The sequence below is a fragment of the Medicago sativa genome, chromosome 8 (assembly GCF_051527215.1).
Source record: "Medicago sativa cultivar Bolivia chromosome 8, Bolivia_mono, whole genome shotgun sequence".
NCBI lineage: Eukaryota > Viridiplantae > Streptophyta > Magnoliopsida > Fabales > Fabaceae > Medicago > Medicago sativa.
In genome coordinates this window covers 34,007,915-34,027,180 of record NC_140756.1, presented here as the reverse complement: position 1 = coordinate 34,027,180, position 19,266 = coordinate 34,007,915, and the positions used below count along the sequence as shown (strand labels likewise).

At 36.0% G+C, this 19,266-nt stretch overlaps 1 long non-coding RNA gene, 1 other non-coding gene and 1 pseudogene across 3 annotated transcripts; all 3 read right to left on the bottom strand.

The window, feature by feature from the left end:
• Positions 1 to 779: 779 nt before the first annotated feature.
• LOC146898652 (DExH-box ATP-dependent RNA helicase DExH3-like) lies at positions 780 to 18,739 on the bottom strand (annotated as a pseudogene). The gene is made up of 11 exons (XR_015023165.1): positions 18,641 to 18,739; positions 18,161 to 18,427; positions 17,806 to 17,965; positions 17,599 to 17,729; positions 6,064 to 6,186; positions 4,943 to 5,215; positions 4,414 to 4,608; positions 3,725 to 3,926; positions 3,094 to 3,163; positions 2,846 to 2,994; positions 780 to 1,115 (listed from the first exon to the last, which is right to left on the bottom strand). The product of XR_015023165.1 is annotated as a DExH-box ATP-dependent RNA helicase DExH3-like (transcript).
• LOC146898654 (small nucleolar RNA R71) lies at positions 8,192 to 8,298 on the bottom strand. Its single transcript, XR_015024300.1, has one exon. It is a non-coding gene; the product is annotated as a small nucleolar RNA R71 (small nucleolar RNA).
• On the bottom strand, positions 10,344 to 12,328 carry LOC146898653 (uncharacterized). The gene is made up of 2 exons (XR_015023956.1): positions 12,000 to 12,328; positions 10,344 to 10,646 (listed from the first exon to the last, which is right to left on the bottom strand). It is a non-coding gene; the product is annotated as an uncharacterized LOC146898653 (long non-coding RNA).
• Positions 18,740 to 19,266: the final 527 nt, after the last annotated feature.

Below are 19,266 nucleotides of genomic sequence, written 5' to 3'. Positions count from 1 at the left end.
ACTTAATCGTGTGATTTTTTTATAAGCACTTAATAATGTGATTAATTTCTACTTGGCCGATTAGCTTCTATTGGGACGATATCTTGTTCATATGTTGTTCTATAATCTAGGTTAAATTTGGAGATTATAAATTAAATTTTAGAGAGCCAGAGAAAACATCTTTTGCTTTGGCCATTTTTCATATTTTCTAAATTTTCTTTTGGTGGAACCCATCAATGGAAGGTTAAGTCATTTGATCAATCCAGCAGTTGGAGAACTCTATATAAGGATCTTGAGGATTGGACTCTGTTTATTTTTTGTTGACTCTATATTTTCATCTCAATCTTTAATCTCATTTTGTTATATCTTTTGATGCTTAATCAAATCAATTTTAATTTTATTTCTTAAAGTTCACCAATCGACTCTAAGGTTATTCGAAATGATTTAAGCACATGCTTTAGTTTATTCCAAATAGAGATTGATATGATATATAACTAATGCTTAATTATAGGTTTGATTGTTAGAATAGTTGTGGTTTCGTGACGCTTGTTCCATAACCAGTAGGGATTCTTACGAGTTTAATGGTTTTGTGACCTCCTACGAAACCTAAATTGACTATGTCCTAGGGGCCTCTGGCTATCATCAGTAGACACGTGAAAGAAGATTACCAAAAAAGTTGATATTCTTTTTTTCTAGCAAATACGATTGTGATGCTTTTTGGACAAGAGGTAATATTAAGTGAATTAATTAGTAGAAAGAACATACCATATTTTATGTTAGTAACAGATGTTAAAGATAATCTAGCATATTAAGTATTGGTTTTGCATATTGATTTTCCGTGGGGAGCAAGGAAAGAGTCCAGAACATATGACTGCACGTATAAGAGATTGATTACGGCTCAATTTGTTATTAATGCTTGCATCTGTATGTGCTAAGCCAGCTTCTTTCAAGATGGAGCCGAACTTTTTCCGAATTGAATGAATTTCCTGGAGTGTTTGAGAAGAAAGAGAATTTCTATAGCAGTATTCATCAGCTGATCCTTCTCTTTTAGCATCTATCCATCCTTTATATGCTTGATGAAGAGCCATATGATCACTGTAGTCTTCTGTAGAAAACCTGGACTTTGCCCATGCTAACTGAACACAAGCAAAATAAAATTAGTTTTTTCCAACAGTGTTAAACTTCATTTTTTATCGGTGCTCTTGGTCCTAGCAGTAATCTCTGACCAGAAAAAGTATACATGGCATACGACAAAAAAGGTGATTAAGTTAAAAGACTAGATACTTATCATTATCAATGGTGCTATAATCTCAGATAGAACACAGGAAGCACAATCTCAGATACCAGGATGAAATGGACATTATATTTAGGACTAGTGTTCATACCTAAACCAAAGTGTCATATACATGCTCAATCAAAGGATCAAAGGAAGAATAAAACAAAACTAAAAGTTACTAGACTAAAAGTCTACATTTATTTTAATATAAGTACCAAGTACACTTGCTAATACATTCCATATTGATGAGAAGACATTTTATTTTAACTTTTAGAAATCTTAAAAACTTAAATTACGAACATAATGTTTTTAAAGATATAATGATGCCACTATCATGATAACTGTAATTTGCTGTAATTTTTGTGTATCTATCTAAAGATCACTGTTGGAAATCCCGCCTCGAGCGTGAGGGGGTTTGTTGGTAATCCCACTTAATTGCGATCTGCCCCTAGTTGCCTTAAGTTGGCTTGTCTTTGAGGGGGTGGATTTAGTCCCACGTCGGTTAGATAGGAAGCTTGATCAGAGTTTATAAAGAGGAAGCACTCCTCACCTTACAAGCCGGTTTTGTAAGGATGAGTTAGGCACCCGAATTTCAACAATCACAAAACTTGTATTCATAATGGTGTTACAATAAATACATTTAATGTTTAATGAATAAGTACTAACCTAGGAAGTAGTTGTATACTTTGGGTGCGTTTGATCTCCTAAAAAATAAGGGACTCGACAGGACAACTCCAGTTGTACTATGTTTGATTTTAAAACGGTCCAGATTGAGGGGCAAGGGACTGTACAAAAATTGAAATTCTTCTCCTTTACTAAACCACAACACAACTTTACAAGTTACTACCTCCGTCCCTAATTATAAGACCCTTTTGAAAAAATAATTTGTCCCTTTTTATAAGACCCCTTTGATATTTCCAAGTACATTAATTATTTCTTTACCAACATACCCTTATTTATTTTGCATTTTTTTCTTCAATCAACAATAAATATTATATTGAAAACATAAATTATATCTCTCTCTTAAGGATAAAATTGTAAAAACAATAGTAATTATATACAAATTTAATACTACGACCAACTTTCTTAATCTCCGCAATTTTGGCAAAAGGCTCCTATATTTAGGGACGGAGGTAGTATATAAAATACCAAAATAGCATTTTGCCAACCAAACATCGTACAAGACAAAAAAATGTTCAATACTTTGCTGTCCTATCTGGTACTTGCCTTTTAGCGGATTAAACACATCATCAAGGAATATTAACAATCAATCTAGGAAGTTGTCCATATAAAGCACTATCTACAAATTCATATAACTCTAACAACAACCATCCAGTTAAATTTGAGATTAGCCATTCTTTCAATCACATTCAGATCATTCTAATTCAAAATATCATATGAAACATTTACCAAAAAGATAGTATAAAAATTTATTGAAGAACATGTTTGTACTTACTGCCTTGCGACATTACCAAATTCATAAATACAATGATTACATTCAAATGGGAACCAGTAGCCGAGCCCAATCGGTGAGAAGGCTTGGTTGTTGTACAATCAAATGAAAACCAAAAGGATGATAAGCTGACTTACATCTCTCTTATCTTGGGTCAAAAGAAAAGGATCCCTGACACTGAGGCCAGCAACTATCGTAAGAACAGGATCAAGGCACCGAAATATAGCTCCCAATATCAGCATTTTTCCCAGCTTGGGATCTACAGGAAGTATCGAGAGAAACTTCCCTGATTGATAAAAAAAAAAATCTAGGAGTCAACAAAAACCAAGAAAATAGCAACAAACTCATAAACAACCAAAAGAATAGGACAGAAAAACAGACTCACCAAGATTGGTAAGATTTTCATTTTCATCTAATGCTCCAATTGTCGTAAGAAAATCAATAGCATTATGGACCTGTCATTGTAAATATATGGTATATTTACAAAACGCTTAACCAAAAGTATGGTCTAAAACATATAAATGAATTTCACAACTTCAATACTAATTTTCCATAGTCAATAATACTTATGGTCTTATCATTCCTAGGAAGGAAGTTCTCAATTCAAATGAGTTCTATAGGCAACTCTGGATGACTATATCCAAACATCTACGCAAAGCTCCTAGGGTAACTGATATTATCATTAAAATAGACTGATAATAGATGCAAGAAAGGATTGAAACAGGGAATATTTACATTGTTGAAACTATTTCACATTTATGAATATATGACCACCAAAATGTTTAATTAAGTCAATAACACTTTTGATATATATATATATATATATATATATATATATATATATATTTCTTAACATAAGTATTTTTTATTACGAAGGATGTCTACGTGTAATTTAATTTTTACTATATAAATAGGTTCATGACGCTTGTGATCTCCACATTTCTTGAAATAACATTGGCTTTTTAGTAGAACTTTTAATTGGCACAAATATACAATTGAATAGCAATGATACTTACAGCACGTGGCTCCGGTGCCTGCAAAGCTGATGATAGGAATTCTCCAATGCTATCAACCTGCAAACTTTTTATTTGCAAGCAAAGAGAGTTCAAGGGTGTTCTTAAAAGTTCAGGAAGTTGATATTCAGAAAAGGCTTCATAAACACATTTGGGGTAAAGGTGGTAGCATTCCTGGCTGCACACGACCAGCTTTTCCTCTTCTCTACAAATAAAGAAGCCAACACAAGAAAAGACGATTACTTGCATGTTTAGATTTACAGTAAAAACAATAATGTTGTACGAACATGCAGCATAAAATAGAAACAAACTATTGAAGGCAACCTAAAATTTTCAAATAAAACTATTTCAGAATCCAACAACTCATTTCAGCATCAAATAAAGTTATAGAAGGCAACCTAGAATACTCCACCTTTTCATTATCTTCGTCCAATGATATGTCCTTAAAACAAGTACTAGCATTTCTCCCTAAATGTGGAGAAAACATTCGTGACGGCTTACATGCTCTTCTGCCTATATTTTCTACTCCCTATGTTCTACTCAATAATAGGTACATAGATTCATGTAAAAAATAAATAAATACAATATTTTAAGGGGAAAAGGTCTTCTCATCACAACTTCATTTTAAGTAAATAAAGTCATGCATACCCTGATGACTTGAACTGAAAAAATAAAAGCAAATGCATACTTGCCTGACGTGCAGATGCTTGCGAAATCCAAGATGGTAGTAGACATGGTGTGTTATTCAAAGCATCATAACTGCTTTCTTTTGCTTTACCACAGTCTATGATAAAAACTATGTCGTTGATCGTAATACTTGCCTCTGCGACATTTGTAGAAAGTACTATTTTTCTTATATTTGGAGGTGGTTTATCAAATATGAGTTTCTACAAAAAAATATAAAGCAAGAAGACAGTTTCAAAACAAATTCATTAGTATTTTGTATAGTACAGTTTATTGTTACATATACTAAAAGCATGTTAAATAAAAAAAATCAAATTCATTAGTATTTTATATAATTTAGTTTCAAAACAAACAAACAACATAATTGATCTAATTACTTAACTCGTTTCAATTTGTTGCTAGCAAAAAGACACAACAGGCTTATCAGTAAATCAAATTCCATGAAGGAAGGATAAACAACAAATATTTGCAAGTACATCACAAAGTTATGGTTTTGACACACCGATAAATAAAAAATAAACCAAGAAGATGACCAACCTGTTCAAAAGTTTCCATTAAACCGTGGCATGTTTGAAGCAGGACACTCTTGGGATCTCCTAAAAGAGGATGTTCTTGAAGCTTATCTTTTAAACGAAGTATATCCTCCCACCCAGTCATAAATACTAAGACAGCACCTGGTCGTTCCTTCCGACAAATATGGCATAGAACAGACTCAATGAGATCAAGTCCTATGCAGTCAGGTTCCCAAGAAGATAATGAACGGAGTGTATTGGGACTATAGTTCTTAAAGTTTGATTTAGGAAGAGCATCCTATTCAAAAGAAGGAAAGTTAAAAATTCCTTGTCAACATAATGAACTTAAAAGAGTCCAATTTTAGTTTATAACTCATTACTACGAATTATAGAATGAGCTGTATTATGGGACAATAATTTTCGACAAATTACTTTATGGTTAACTCAGTTCAAACACGTGCATGGTTAATTATGCAGTGGATGGTTGGTGAATATAACAAGCTGTCTCAACCCATTAATCGTATATTAAATAGAATTAACCACAATTCTAAACGTCATTGACCACGATTTTCATGTGACATTTGAACACAGTTCATGGTCAATGTGTCAATTAGAGGTAACTTTTGATTGGTATACAAGAGAGATTAGTGGTACGCTTAATTGATTGATACACTCAAATATATGATACTAACTTTGATCTATGAGACATCAGTCTTAATAGTAAAGATGACCATGGTGTGAATCTCACTTTCACGTGCTACTCACTTTGGATGATAACTACACCAATTCGATTTCACATATACATTTATACATGGAAATTTAGAGGAGGAGGTGCATACAAAGATTCCCCTGGATATGGACCAGTACGGGGAAAATACAAAGTATGCATTGCATGTTAAGGAGAAAGGATGAACTTTGAACTACGGTACACAGAGTCTGTGAACTACTACGGGTGAAGATCATATTATCAGGTGACCAGAAAGTAAGGAATGATAGTCCTTCAAAGCTGAGTTGTGCCAACAAATCGGGTACCAGGTACCAACATTGCCCATAATCTAATTGGGCATAAGAAGGAAAAATATATTGAGAATACTTAAGAAAGAGATGTCTTTAAACAACATTTAAAATTTTAAGCCAGCTACATACCTCAACAAGAGCAGTGATCTGGTTTATCCTCCTCCGTGCATGTTGGTTGGAAGAAGTCAACTCATATCCAGTCATTTCCAAAACATCTTCTAAAAAGTGAGCTCTTACAGGATAGGTGAAACCCTGGACAACGAACAAATGCATTCTAAATGCTTTGTTTCATAATTAAACATTACAAATTCAGTCAAAGCATAATTCAATAAAATTTGGCAAGCTAGTGTTAGGTATTCTACAATGAATTATAAAAGACTTTGAACTGTGTGATACAAATCCAATGTTTTAACAATTTGTCTTCTAATTTTTACTTTTCGTTAACTAACTACTGATGAGTCATAGATAGTCTTATTTATTGAGTTTAGTTTTATTTTAGATTTGATTTTATTTTATTGCATTTTATTTGAGTTTAGAATATTTTACTTCAAATTGTGTTTTATTTTATTTTAGGAATAAATATATGGTGGAAGGTGCTTTGGAGCAAAAGAAAGAGGACTAGAGCAAATACAGCGCAAGAATACGAAGATATGGGGCAAAAATATAATCTCCCCTTACCAGAAGCTTGGCACGGCCCGTGCCAACATGTGGCACGGCCGTGCGCGATCCCAGAGTCCACTTTTGCTGCTTTTCTTCAAGCCCAAGTTACCCTGTTGCAGCTTTACCGTTTTATCCTTTTAGTTGCTTAGTTTCTAAGTCAGATGTAAAGCTATAAATAGAGTAGCTCTCCACCATAAACAATAATCCTTTACTTTGTTTATTTCAATTGCTATTTTAATAAAAGTCTTTATTTTCCTTTTTACTTTCTTCGCAATTTACTTTACTGTTATTTTCTCTCTTCTTCCCCCATGTCTACGATGAACATGAGTGAGTAGACTTCTTCGTCTTAGGATTATTGGGGAGTCTAATGACTCAATCCTAAACAAAACATGTCTAAACCCTAATTTCTATGTAACCCTAATTTCTAATCTAGATTCACCGTCTTAACGTGGATTAACAATTATCAAACTGTGGAAGCGAAAGCGGAGGGTTTGATAATCGTTAATCCATCATCCCAAACATCAATTCATAAAGCGAGAGCGGAGTCTTGATGTTGGAACAAGTGAATCTAGACAATAATTGCAAAACAGTGAAATAGTCTTTGCAATTATTGAGACAAAGAGTAGTTTCAATCCTCTATGCATCTTCTAGTAATCATGTCAGTGAAATAGGCTTGGTTACTAGAAGTAAACTCTCACTGGACTTTCATCGGAAAGGTGAGGGGCTAAGGGAAACCGGTCTTTAGAAATTAGTGTGTAAATCATGAAATTAGATGTTTAGGTTTTGTCTAGTGAAGGATTAGTCATTATGATGAACCAATGATCCTAAGGCCCTTTATTATTATTGTTTTTACCTTCAGCAATCAAACTCTCTTTTATTAACTTTCTCTCCTCTAATCATTCACTAAAAGTCAATTAAGTTGAACAACTCCCTAGCGGAACGATAACTCTACTTACTACTATTACTTCGATAGGCCGTGCACTTGCGGTTTGGCCCTATCAAGTTTTTGGCGCCGTTGCCGGGGAGTTAACTAATTTAATTAGCTTTTTCTTAGTGATTAGAATTCTCTCTTCTTTCTCTTTTCTTTTTATTTTTAACTTTTTATTTTTCTGTTATCGTTAACTTCTTGGGTTCTCAACCTTTTATGCGAAGAACTAGAAATCGAGCGGTATTCATACCCGAGATCGAAAGGTTCTTACATAGAAGGAGGAGAGCGGCACAAAATAACACCGCCATGGACAATCGTACTCTCAAAGAGTATGCAACGCCGTCTACGGCTGAGCCACAAGTTGTTATTGTGTACCCAACGGTTGAGGATGACAATTTTGAAATTAAGTCTGCCCTACTTAACTTGGTGCAGCAAAACCAATTCTCGGGATCTCCCACTGAGGATCCCAATCTTCACATCTCTGTTTTCCTACGAATTAGTGGAACCATGAAGGAGAACCAAAAAGCCGTAAGACTTCATCTCTTTCCCTTTTCCTTAAGGGATAGAGCTAGCGCTTGGTTCCATTCCCTCGAAGTCGGTTCCATTACTTCATGGGATCAGATGAGGCAAGCATTCCTTGCCCGTTTCTTTCCACCATCTAAAACCGCTAAACTTAGAGACCAAATCACGCGGTTCAACCAAAAAGATGGGGAATCTCTCTATGAGGCGTGGGAGCGTTTCAAAGAAATGCTAAGACTTTGTCCCCACCATGGCCTAGAGAAGTGGCTTATAGTCCACACTTTTTATAATGGCTTGTCTTATACCACTAAGATGTCTGTTGATGCAGCTGCAGGTGGAGCACTTATGAACAAGAATTACACGGAGGCGTATGCCTTGATCGAAGACATGGCTCAAAATCACTACAAGTGGACCGACGAGAGAGCCATCACTAGTTCTTCACCCTCCAAAAAGGAGGCAGGTATACACGAAGTCTCTAACTATGATCACCTTGCTTCTAAAATTGATACACTAACTGAAAAACTTGAAAAACTCAATGTTAGTGCTATCAATTCTGCTTCTACTCCTTCTTGTGAAATATGTGGTATAACTGGTCATGCTGGTGTTGATTGCCAACTAGGTAATGCTATTAACAGTGTTGAGCAGATGAATTATGCTCAATACAATCAAGGGATGAGACAAAATCAAAATTTTTATAAAAACCAAAATCCCTATGGACAAGTAGCACCACCCGGTTATGCAAACAACCAAAGAATCACTCAAAAATCCAATTTGGAAATTTTGTTGGAAAATTCCATTGCCAACCAAAACAAACAACTTCAAGAACTTAAAAACCAAACTGGATTTTTGAATGATTCTCTTTCCAAGCTCAATACCAAGGTTGATTCTATTGCTACTCACTCTAAAATGCTTGAAACTCAAATTGCTCAAATAGCCCAACAAGTGGCCACCTCTTCCCAAACACCGGGAATCTTTCCTGGTCAAACCGAAACCAATCCCAAAGCCCAAGTTTATGTCATATCTTTTGGGGGTAGTAAGTTAGGCGAAACTTTTGCTAAGGTTAAAAACATTGGGAAAGAAAATGTCAAGCCCTTAGGTGATAAAGTTGTGATAGAAGAAGCAAGACCACTTGAAGAAAACAAAACTCCATCCCCCTTAAATCCTGATAAGCTTAAACTAGAGGGTAAGTTTGAAAAATTTGTTAACATACTTAGGAAGATTTGCATTAAACTTCCCTTTGCTGAAGCTTTGTCTAGGATGCCTCTATATGCCAAGTTTTTAAAGGAAATTTTTTCAAAGAAAAGAGCTATAGAGCATAATGAGACAATAGCCTTGGCTAAGGAAACTAGTGCAATCATCCAAGAAGCACCCCCTAAGCTTAGAGATCCAGGTAGCTTTGCCATACCGTGTGAAATTGGGAATGAAACCATAAACAAAGCCTTATGTGACTTAGGAGCTAGTGTTAGTTTGCTGCCTTTGTCTCTTCTTAAAAGGATAGGGATAGGAGAGTTGAAACCTACTGAAATGGAATTAAAGTTAGCTGACCGTTCTACCATGAAACTTGTAGGATTTGTCGAGGACATACCTGTTAAGATAGAGGGGATATACATCCCCACTGATTTTGTAGTCGTTGACATTGAAGAGGACGATGACGTCCCTATAATCCTAGGTAGACCTTTCCTCGCAACCGCGGGAGCTCTCATTGATGTTAAACTTGGTAGGATAGTCTTTCAAGTGAGTGATCAAATGGTAGGATACGAGTTGGAAAATGTTATGAAGGGTCCCGCTCTTTACTCTTGTTGCATGCTTAACGATCATGTTGTGAAAGAACGTTTTATAGCGTCATCTACACAATATGATATCTTTGATCCATTCTAAGGACTCTTTCTAACCGTCAAGCTAATGACATTAAAAGAGCGCTTCGTGGGAGGCAACCCACGCATTTAATTGCTTTTGTTTTGTTTTTCTTTGTTTTAAGTTGTTTTGTAGGTAATTGTCCAAGTATGATTCGAAAAAAAATCAAGAAAATGAAAAATTTTGAAGTCCCTCTGACCAGAGTGTTGGCACGGCCCGTACTGGAGCTGGCACGGCCGTGCCAGTGTTTTTGAAGGAAAAAGAGCTTGGAGCCACAGAGTGTTGGCACGGCCCGTGCCAAGGGTGGCACGGCCGTGCCCGTGTTCTAGCCTCTTATAAACCCAATTTTTCTCTTCTTCTCCATTCATTCTCAAACCACAAACCTCTCTCTACCTTCAAACTTCTCTCTAAACCTCCATTGTAACACCCCGTTTTCCCAACTTGAAAATTTCATTTAAATCAGAGTATTTAATTCATAACGGAATGTCACATACTACTTAAAAATCTTAAAAACAGATAATAATAATTATCCTTCAAATTCAACATCGTGAAAATCTTAAACTGTTGCAGCGGAAAATCGTTCAACATTTAAAAGTCTTGGCACGCAGGCCTTATTGGAAATTCTCATAAATTAGTTCATAAAAGAGACACGTAAGGAAATGAAGTAAAAGCAAGCCCCATCCCGTTACGTATCAGAGCACCTAGACACCAAGTGACGAGTCCACTCACAAACGCCTCTAATCTTTATTACCTGCACATTACCCACGGTCGAGGCAACATATACGCAGAAGGGGTGAGATTTCATAATCAATACATTAAGAATATAATCCAATAAAATGCATTTAACAACTTAAACATTAATAACATATCAACAATTAACACTTAGCATATTTCCATTTCATAACAAATACAATCATCAAATACTATTACTAATTTTCATCTCAAATCACAATCAACTCAACACTCAACTTGACGACACAACTCATCTTAGACCATGCAACTCTATCAACTCAACAACAGATTAACAACTTAGACCATCATGAAACTTCTTGATATGCAAATGCATGTGGTACCAATCAACTACAAAATGAGCATAATAGGCTCTTCAACGTGTGAGCACAAAGGCTGCCGGGCCTAAAGCCCCCAACTTTAATGAGCACAAAGGCTGCCGGGCCTAAAGCCCCCAACTTTAATGAGCACAAAGGCTGCCGGGCCTAAAGCCCCCAACTTTAATGAGTATGCAATGAACTCAAACTTCCAACAACTTAGACAACAACATGAACAACTCATACGACTCATAATCATGGACAACTTCTTAAATTCCAACAACATAGACCGACTCATGCAACTTCAAGACACTAACAGTCAATAGCAGGGAACAGCAGCAAGATACAACATTTAATAACACTTGAATGCGTTAACATCATCTAAGGAATGAAATACATCAACATAAGTACCATAAAGCATCATTATAACATTCATGCAACAACACTACTAATCTCAGTCACCTGAACAAACTTCTGGAGCTTATAAAAGTATCCTAAACAGCTCTCTTACTTACTTCTAAGGTCAACTCAAGACTACACGTGCGAAAGGATTGCATCGGGACAATTTTGGGCAACTATCAGCCTAACTCGCAGTGGCGAGTAACTTTGCTCGCAATGGCGAGTAAAGCGTGCATTCTGGGTTCCTAAGTCCTTACTCGCAGTGGCGAGTTATTCTGCTCGCAATGGCGAGCTTACAGGTCACTCGCAGTTGCGAGTTGCATTGCTCGCAGTTGCGAGCTCTGGGTTCTAGCTCGCAGTTGCGAGTGTCCTTGCTCGCAGGTGCGAGCGATGAATGTCAGTACGGCCAGAAACCTAAAAATTCCAACTTTCGCTTAATCTCCTGATTCTAACCTCAATTCAACATCTAATTATCATCTTATGGTATATCTAAGTTCTGTACACTAATTTAGCATCAACCTAACATCTTTTCATGATTCAATCATCAAATTCGGTCTTAAACCTAATTCCCAATTCTCACCAAAACTTAATCTAATCATGCTAAATTCATCCTATAGAATCATACTCTTAATAATATTGAAAATTAGTCTCACCCTTACCTGAATTGAAGCTTTCACGAGACATACAAAATTTATCGACAACAGCAGGCTCGAGCAAGTTAACACTTCTTTTCCGTTAAACATCACGACTAATAACCAAACCGGCCAAACAACGCTTGCAACAAAATGGCAATTATGATAATGACAACCTCAATGGCACCAAAATATGTAGACGAGAATCGTGAAGGAGAGTTTATGAATATGTGTCCAAAATCAATTGGGATCTTGCACACCCGCGGAAAAGATAAGTAGAAGCTTTGTAACTTATAATTGAGAGATGGGAAGCCTTTATGAGTGGGGAGGTGGGCGGCACACAGCTCATCATAAGGAATTAGAAGAGAATCTTAGGTTAAACACATAGCGTAACATATATATACTAGTGAATATGTAAGTAGTGGGCTTTTTAGGTTATTGGTTATACATACACGGTATATAAATTACAAGTGGTTTATATAACAATTCCATTATTTTCTTTTTCCTCTTAAACCACTAAACTCTCTAAATTTAAAACAGCCCCACATCTCAATAATTATTTTATTTTCAAACCTTATTTTATTAAATAATAAAATAAGTCACCCAACATAACAACTTTACAAAATCATAAACTCCACATAATTTATTTATAAATCATATAATCCACTCAACTTCATGAATCATAATTCACGCACATCAATCATGTAAATCACTTAAATCATCAATCATATAAGCATATATTTATAAATATATTATAAACTTCATTGAATTAATTAAATAATTAAGACGGGCGTTACATCCATAACCTTCAAACCTTCAAACATCCATATCTCACTCAAATCTTCATCAATCTACTCCATTCTTTCACCAATCAATCACAAACTTCATCCAAAACAAAAACCATCAATCAAAAACAACTTTCAACCATCCAAACCTATAATTCAGCAAAACCCTAATCTTTCAAAACCTAACCCAAACACCACAAAACCTTAACCAATCTCCATATCCAAACCAACAAACCTTCCTTAAACATCAACCTTAACCCTAAACCAATCCTTTCCACCAAAAATCTTCTCACACCCTATACCTTCAAAACCAATTCCAACAAGGGTCAATGGCTTCAAGAAGAAGTGGTAAAGAACCAGCAAGTTCTCAAGGAGGTCCACCCCCAAAGAAGCAAACACAAGTCAAGAATCATGGAATTCAGTTCAAAGACAACAAACAAAGGGACAGGTATAAAATTCTTACTTCTAAAACCTTACATCCCTCTAGATATCCTGATTCCTATGATTTGCAAGTGCTAGGGCTTAGAGATGATGATTTTAGGTTGCTGGGTAGGCTAGCTTGGACTAATTTGCTAACACCTATGAGGGGTTATGAGAATTTTACTTATGAATTTTTAAGCTCACTTGTTTTACCAAAGATAAGTTGAATTTTGATAACCCTAATCATAGAGTTGTTTTCCGGTTAACGAACATTGATTATAATATGTCTCTTCAGCACTTTTGTGAAGCCTTAGGTTTTGTCAATGAGGGGTATATTCATGATCATTGGGATGATAGTCTAAACCGGATAACTATGACTCAGCTGCCTTTTGGAACCATATCACCGGCCTTGATAACTATGTCCCTAGAGCCAACAAAGCTAGCAACATTCACAACCCCGTACTTAGGTACCTTCAGAGGGTCATGGCTTGCACTATTTGGGGTAGAACCGAGCTAGGAAACACTAGAACCGATGAGTTGTTCATGTTATGGGCAATGCTCTACAACCACCCCGTCAACACTGGCTTTTATTTGATTGATTACCTAGACTTTGTAGCTACTAGACCAGCCGGTAGGGGAGACATAGTGGTGGGTGGCATCATTACATACATAGCTAGGTGTTTTGGTGTGAGTGTGGATGAGGGGATCAAACCAATTGAGGGAAACAATAAGCTTAACCGGGAAACCCTCATTGCTATGAATTTCATTAAACATCGTCCACCACTCAATTACCAACTTAAGCTTAATGTGCCAATCATGTTTTTATTGCCTAACCCACCTCGGACTACCACCGAGGTGGAAGAAAATTGGTTGTATGTTGATGATGTGCAGGTTCTAGAACAACAAGATGATGAAGGAGAGGGTGCTAGCTTGCACCATGATGAAGGAGAAGGTGCTAACTTGCACCAAGAGGGACACCATGGCCATGAAGCCGGTGAGTTTAATGAAAATCAAAGATGGACATGGATTCACAATGAAATCGAGAGGATGAGCACCGAGCACCAAAGGCAAGGTGTTGAGATCTCCGGCCTTCGCAATGAAGTTCAAAGGGGCAACCGTGTCAATGATGAAAATAATGAGATGCTCCGTCGGATGATGCAACACCTCCAACTTCAAGGTCCTCCTTATGGACCTCAATAACATGTGAGCTTTCCTCTTCCTCTCTTCCCTTCTTCTCTCTCTCTACTCCTCTTCTTCTACTCCTTCTTTCTTCTTCCTCTACTTCTTCTTCTATATTAGTTTCTTTTTCTTTGAATCATTAAGGACAATGCTTCCCCTAAGTGTGTGTGTGTGTGGGGGGGGGGGGGGGGGGGGCTAATAAAGTGTCTAGAGTCGTAGTGTTCCCAAACTCCCTTGAACTTTATTCTTTTGTTTTGTTTTTATAGCAAGAGGCATAACTAAATAGCTTGTTTTTAATGTAAATATGACATGAAATTTTTTTGTTTTGTCTCTTCCTTAGGTTGCTTCTTGTACATAAAAGTAGTTTCTTGTGTTTCTTATGTTCTTGCTATACCCATATCTTGTTTTAATGTGAAAATTCTCCAATGAGAAAAGCACCCGGTTGCAATCCTTGAGTAAATGTATGAATAGGTATTTTAAGGAGCACGTTCTATCTTTAGTGTTAACCTAGACCCTTTAAAGTCTTAAGAGTAAAAGTAGTATAAGTTTGTGTGGGAAAATTAATCAAATTGATTCTTAATTGTTATATTCTTCTTAATTTGTTAATGTTAAATGGGGCGGGAGAATGGCACCAACATGTGGGGGAAAGGACAATTACATCCTAACTTCCTAATTGTGGTGGTGACTCCTTAATTTGAACTTAAAGTGAAACAAATTCATCAATGCTAGGGGGAAAGGACAATTACATCCAAAAAGACTTCCTACGCGGAGATGAAACAAATAATAATTTTGCAGCGCTACTTAGGGTGATTTTGAATCTAGGGGGAAAGGACAATTACATCCGAGAAGACTTCCTACGATGATAGATAGCCCCTAAGCATCTGCAGCCCCTTGTGCTTAATTGTTAAATTAAATCAATCTTAACTTAAATTCCCATCACTCTTATATGAAATGAAGAAAGGACTTTTTTTCGGTTACTTTAGCACTAGGGATAGAACCTATTCCTCATAATATCTGTCTTATACAGGAGCAAGAAAAGGGTTGGACTGCACATACACACTCACTTGAGACTTGATGTTGGGTAGAATAGGTTCATGAGAAGTGTTTGAAGTTGTAATTAGTGTACTTGAAGCAAAGCCTTTCTTTTGAGACATTTGTTCTTAATATTGCCATAATCAAATCTTTTGTTGCTGCTATGTTTGCTGCCTTTTGCTTGAGGACAAGCAAGGATTCAAGTGTGGGGGAGTTTGATGAGTCATAGATAGTCTTATTTATTGCCTTATTTAGTTTAGTTTTATTTTAGATTTGATTTTATTTTATTGCATTTTATTTTAGTTTAGAATATTTTACTTCAAATTGTGTTTTATTTTATTTTAGGAATAAATATATGGTGGAAGGTGCCTTGGAGCAAAAGAAAGAGGACTGGAGCAAATACAGCGCAAGAATACGAAGATACGGGGCAAAAATATAATCTCCCCTTACTAGAAGCTTGGCACGGCCCGTGCCAACATGTGGCACGGCCGTGCGCGATCCCAGAGTCCACTTTTGCTGCTTTTCTTCAAGCCCAAGTTACCCTGTTGCAACTTTACCGTTTTATCCTTTTAGTTGCTTAGTTTCTAAGTCAGATGTAAAGCTATAAATAGAGTAGCTCTCCACCATAAACAATAATCCTTTACTTTGTTTATTTCAATTGCTATTTTAATAAAAGTCTTTATTTTCCTATTTACTTTCTTCGCAATTTACTTTACTGTTATTTTCTCTCTTCTTCCCCCATGTCTACGATGAACATGAGTGAGTAGACTTCTTCGTCTTAGGATTATTGGGGAGTCTAATGACTCAATCCTAAACAAAACATGTCTAAACCCTAATTTCTATGTAACCCTAATTTCTAATCTAGATTCACCGTCTTAACGTGGATTAACAATTATCAAACTGTGGAAGCGAAAGCGGAGGGTTTGATAATCGTTAATCCATCATCCCAAACATCAATTCATAAAGCGAGAGCGGAGTCTTGATGTTGGAACAAGTGAATCTAGACAATAATTGCAAAACAGTGAAATAGTCTTTGCAATTATTGAGACAAAGAGTAGTTTCAATCCTCTATGCATCTTCTAGTAATCATGTCAGTGAAATAGGCTTGGTTACTAGAAGTAAACTCTCACTGGACTTTCATCGGAAAGGTGAGGGGCTAAGGGAAACCGGTCTTTAGAAATTAGTGTGTAAATCATGAAATTAGATGTTTAGGTTTTGTCTAGTGAAGGATTAGTCATTATGATGAACCAATGATCCTAAGGCCCTTTATTATTATTGTTTTTACCTTCAGCAATCAAACTCTCTTTTATTAACTTTCTCTCCTCTAATCATTCACTAAAAGTCAATTAAGTTGAACAACTCCCTAGCGGAACGATAACTCTACTTACTACTATTACTTCGATAGGCCGTGCACTTGCGGTTTGGCCCTATCAACTACATCTTAGTAACTGAAAAGTCAAAAAATCTTGGATTGTTAAATGAAAAATATAAAATTCATTTCCATCCTAGAATTCTGTTTTCATTCCTCTCTAATAGGGACTCGACACGTTGTTAGAGTCATGAACCAGCTCTTAAGACCTATATCCTGCAGTTTACATGTTCAATACTTAAATGCTCTACGTCAATCTTGTGCAAACGTTGATCCTCCTTCGTCATATGTGAAACTTATGTATTATTTGAGATTTTGGAGCATTCCTAATGTTTAGGTGTTGAAGCATGTATATCTAATAAACCATTTATGAATGTGTTTCTGAATCATATCATGTATTCACGAATCACCCTTCAAAAAAAATATGAACAAATGATTGCCAATATGATCCACAATTTGACAACTATGCTGTTAACACATGCCCTTAGAAGAGCTATGCCAACAAACAATGATCTATATATTAATAATGGAATATTGAAAATAACTATAAAGCAGCACATACCCAATCACTACCCTACCTTTCCACCACCATCCCATACACATACAATTGCATTTAAAGGAGTGCAATGAACACTCTCTCTAACACCCAGTTATTGGGTGAAATCCATGTAGGTACCACACATTGTAAACGGATCCCACATAAAGTAGTGAGAGCGAGTGTTAGAGAGTGTTAGAAAGAGAGTGTGCGCATTTCTCATTGCATTTAACATCTAACAATTAGAAAAATTAAAGTTCATTTATCGACACAAATAAATGCTCAGTTAAAACTAGAGGACCTTACCGGGATATGAAATGTTGGTGCACCTCCAAAATATTTTGAAAAAAGATCAGCATTCAAAGTGGCACTCATCAACACCAATTTTAAATCAGGGCGTTGTGGAAGAAGATCCTTCAACACAATCAGCAAGAAGTCTAAGAATAACAAAAAACAATTTGTTAATTCTTTAGGAATGAACAACTATAAAACTAGTGTTAGTAGGGAATGTACCTTCATTCATGCCTCGCTCGTGAATTTCATCCACAAACACGTGGGTTATACCACTCAGGTTCCGATCACTCAGCAACCTTCGAAGTAATACACCACTGGTGCAAAATAGCAGACCGGTGCTTTTACCTCTCATTCCATCTAACCGAACTTTGAAACCAACCTATCAAAAAACCTCTTGTGGTATAGCAGGAAGAACAAAGATATTCCCAATTTTAAAATCTCATTGAAACGCAAAAAATATATCTGACGAATACTTTGCTTTTTTAATGAATAATAATACGTGTATTCATGTATTCTACACAACTACATTTGTTTTTTTTTTTTTTGGGTCCATTTCAAGAAAAAGGGGACTTACTGTTTCACCTGGAGACTCTCCTCTCTCTGCTGATATTCTCTCAGCCACTGTCATAGTAGATATCCTTCGAGGTTGTGTGCAAATAATGCTGCAAAATGCCCCACGGCTGGACTCTATCTCAGACTCTAATAAATACTGAGGAATTTGAGTAGTTTTACCACATCCAGTCTCTCCGGATATAACTATTACCTACATAATTATTCAAAGATATAAGGTATCAATTATGAATGCATAACACCGACTAAGTTCATGACATTCAATTAATTCCTATTGGAAAGCCACAAACACAGATAATATGTTGGATCCAAATATCACAATAAAAATAAACTAGGGGATTTGGAAGTAATTAAATGACATTAGGATAATATGTTCTTATTTGGAAGTAATTAAACGACATTAAACAGAAGTCATTTCAAGCATGAAATACAAATTGAAATATCCTACAACAAAATTCAAGAAAGTAAACAAGAAAAACCAAACCTGCCAAGATCTTTGCGTATTATGCATCCTCAAACTTCTCCTCTGGAGAACCTTTTCCATAACAGAATCATTAAAAAAAGAATTGGCATTTTCATCCATGTGAATATCTTCAACATGATAAGTGGAATTCACACTATCCAGAGAGCTGGTTGTCTTTTCAGAATTTAACTGTGGTATATATCAAGGTACTCCTGCATATAACCCTCCACCTTCCTTTGCAAACTTAGTGGAATCACAACCTGTGATTATGGAACGGTGTAGGATTAATTTTCTAGGATGACACCAATCAAGGTAGTAAACTATTATTTGATATGTTCAACCCCACAAAAGGGTCGAAAATTAATATGCCTCGGAAGTTATTACCTCTCTTTATGGACGGTATTCATCCAAATCTGGCCGATAGTTAGGAAGAGGCACCTTGCTTGCAACAACAATATTTCCACATAGCTGACTGTGCATTAAGATAAATGACAATACCGATTGATGAGAGCAAACAAAGGTTCATTTAAAAATTTGAAGTAATCATTAAACGTCGAACAAAGTGAAGATACTACAAGCAAAAAGACATTGTTTTGTTATTCTATATAGCATACGAAAATAAGTATCTTTTACCTGTAAAGTCCCAT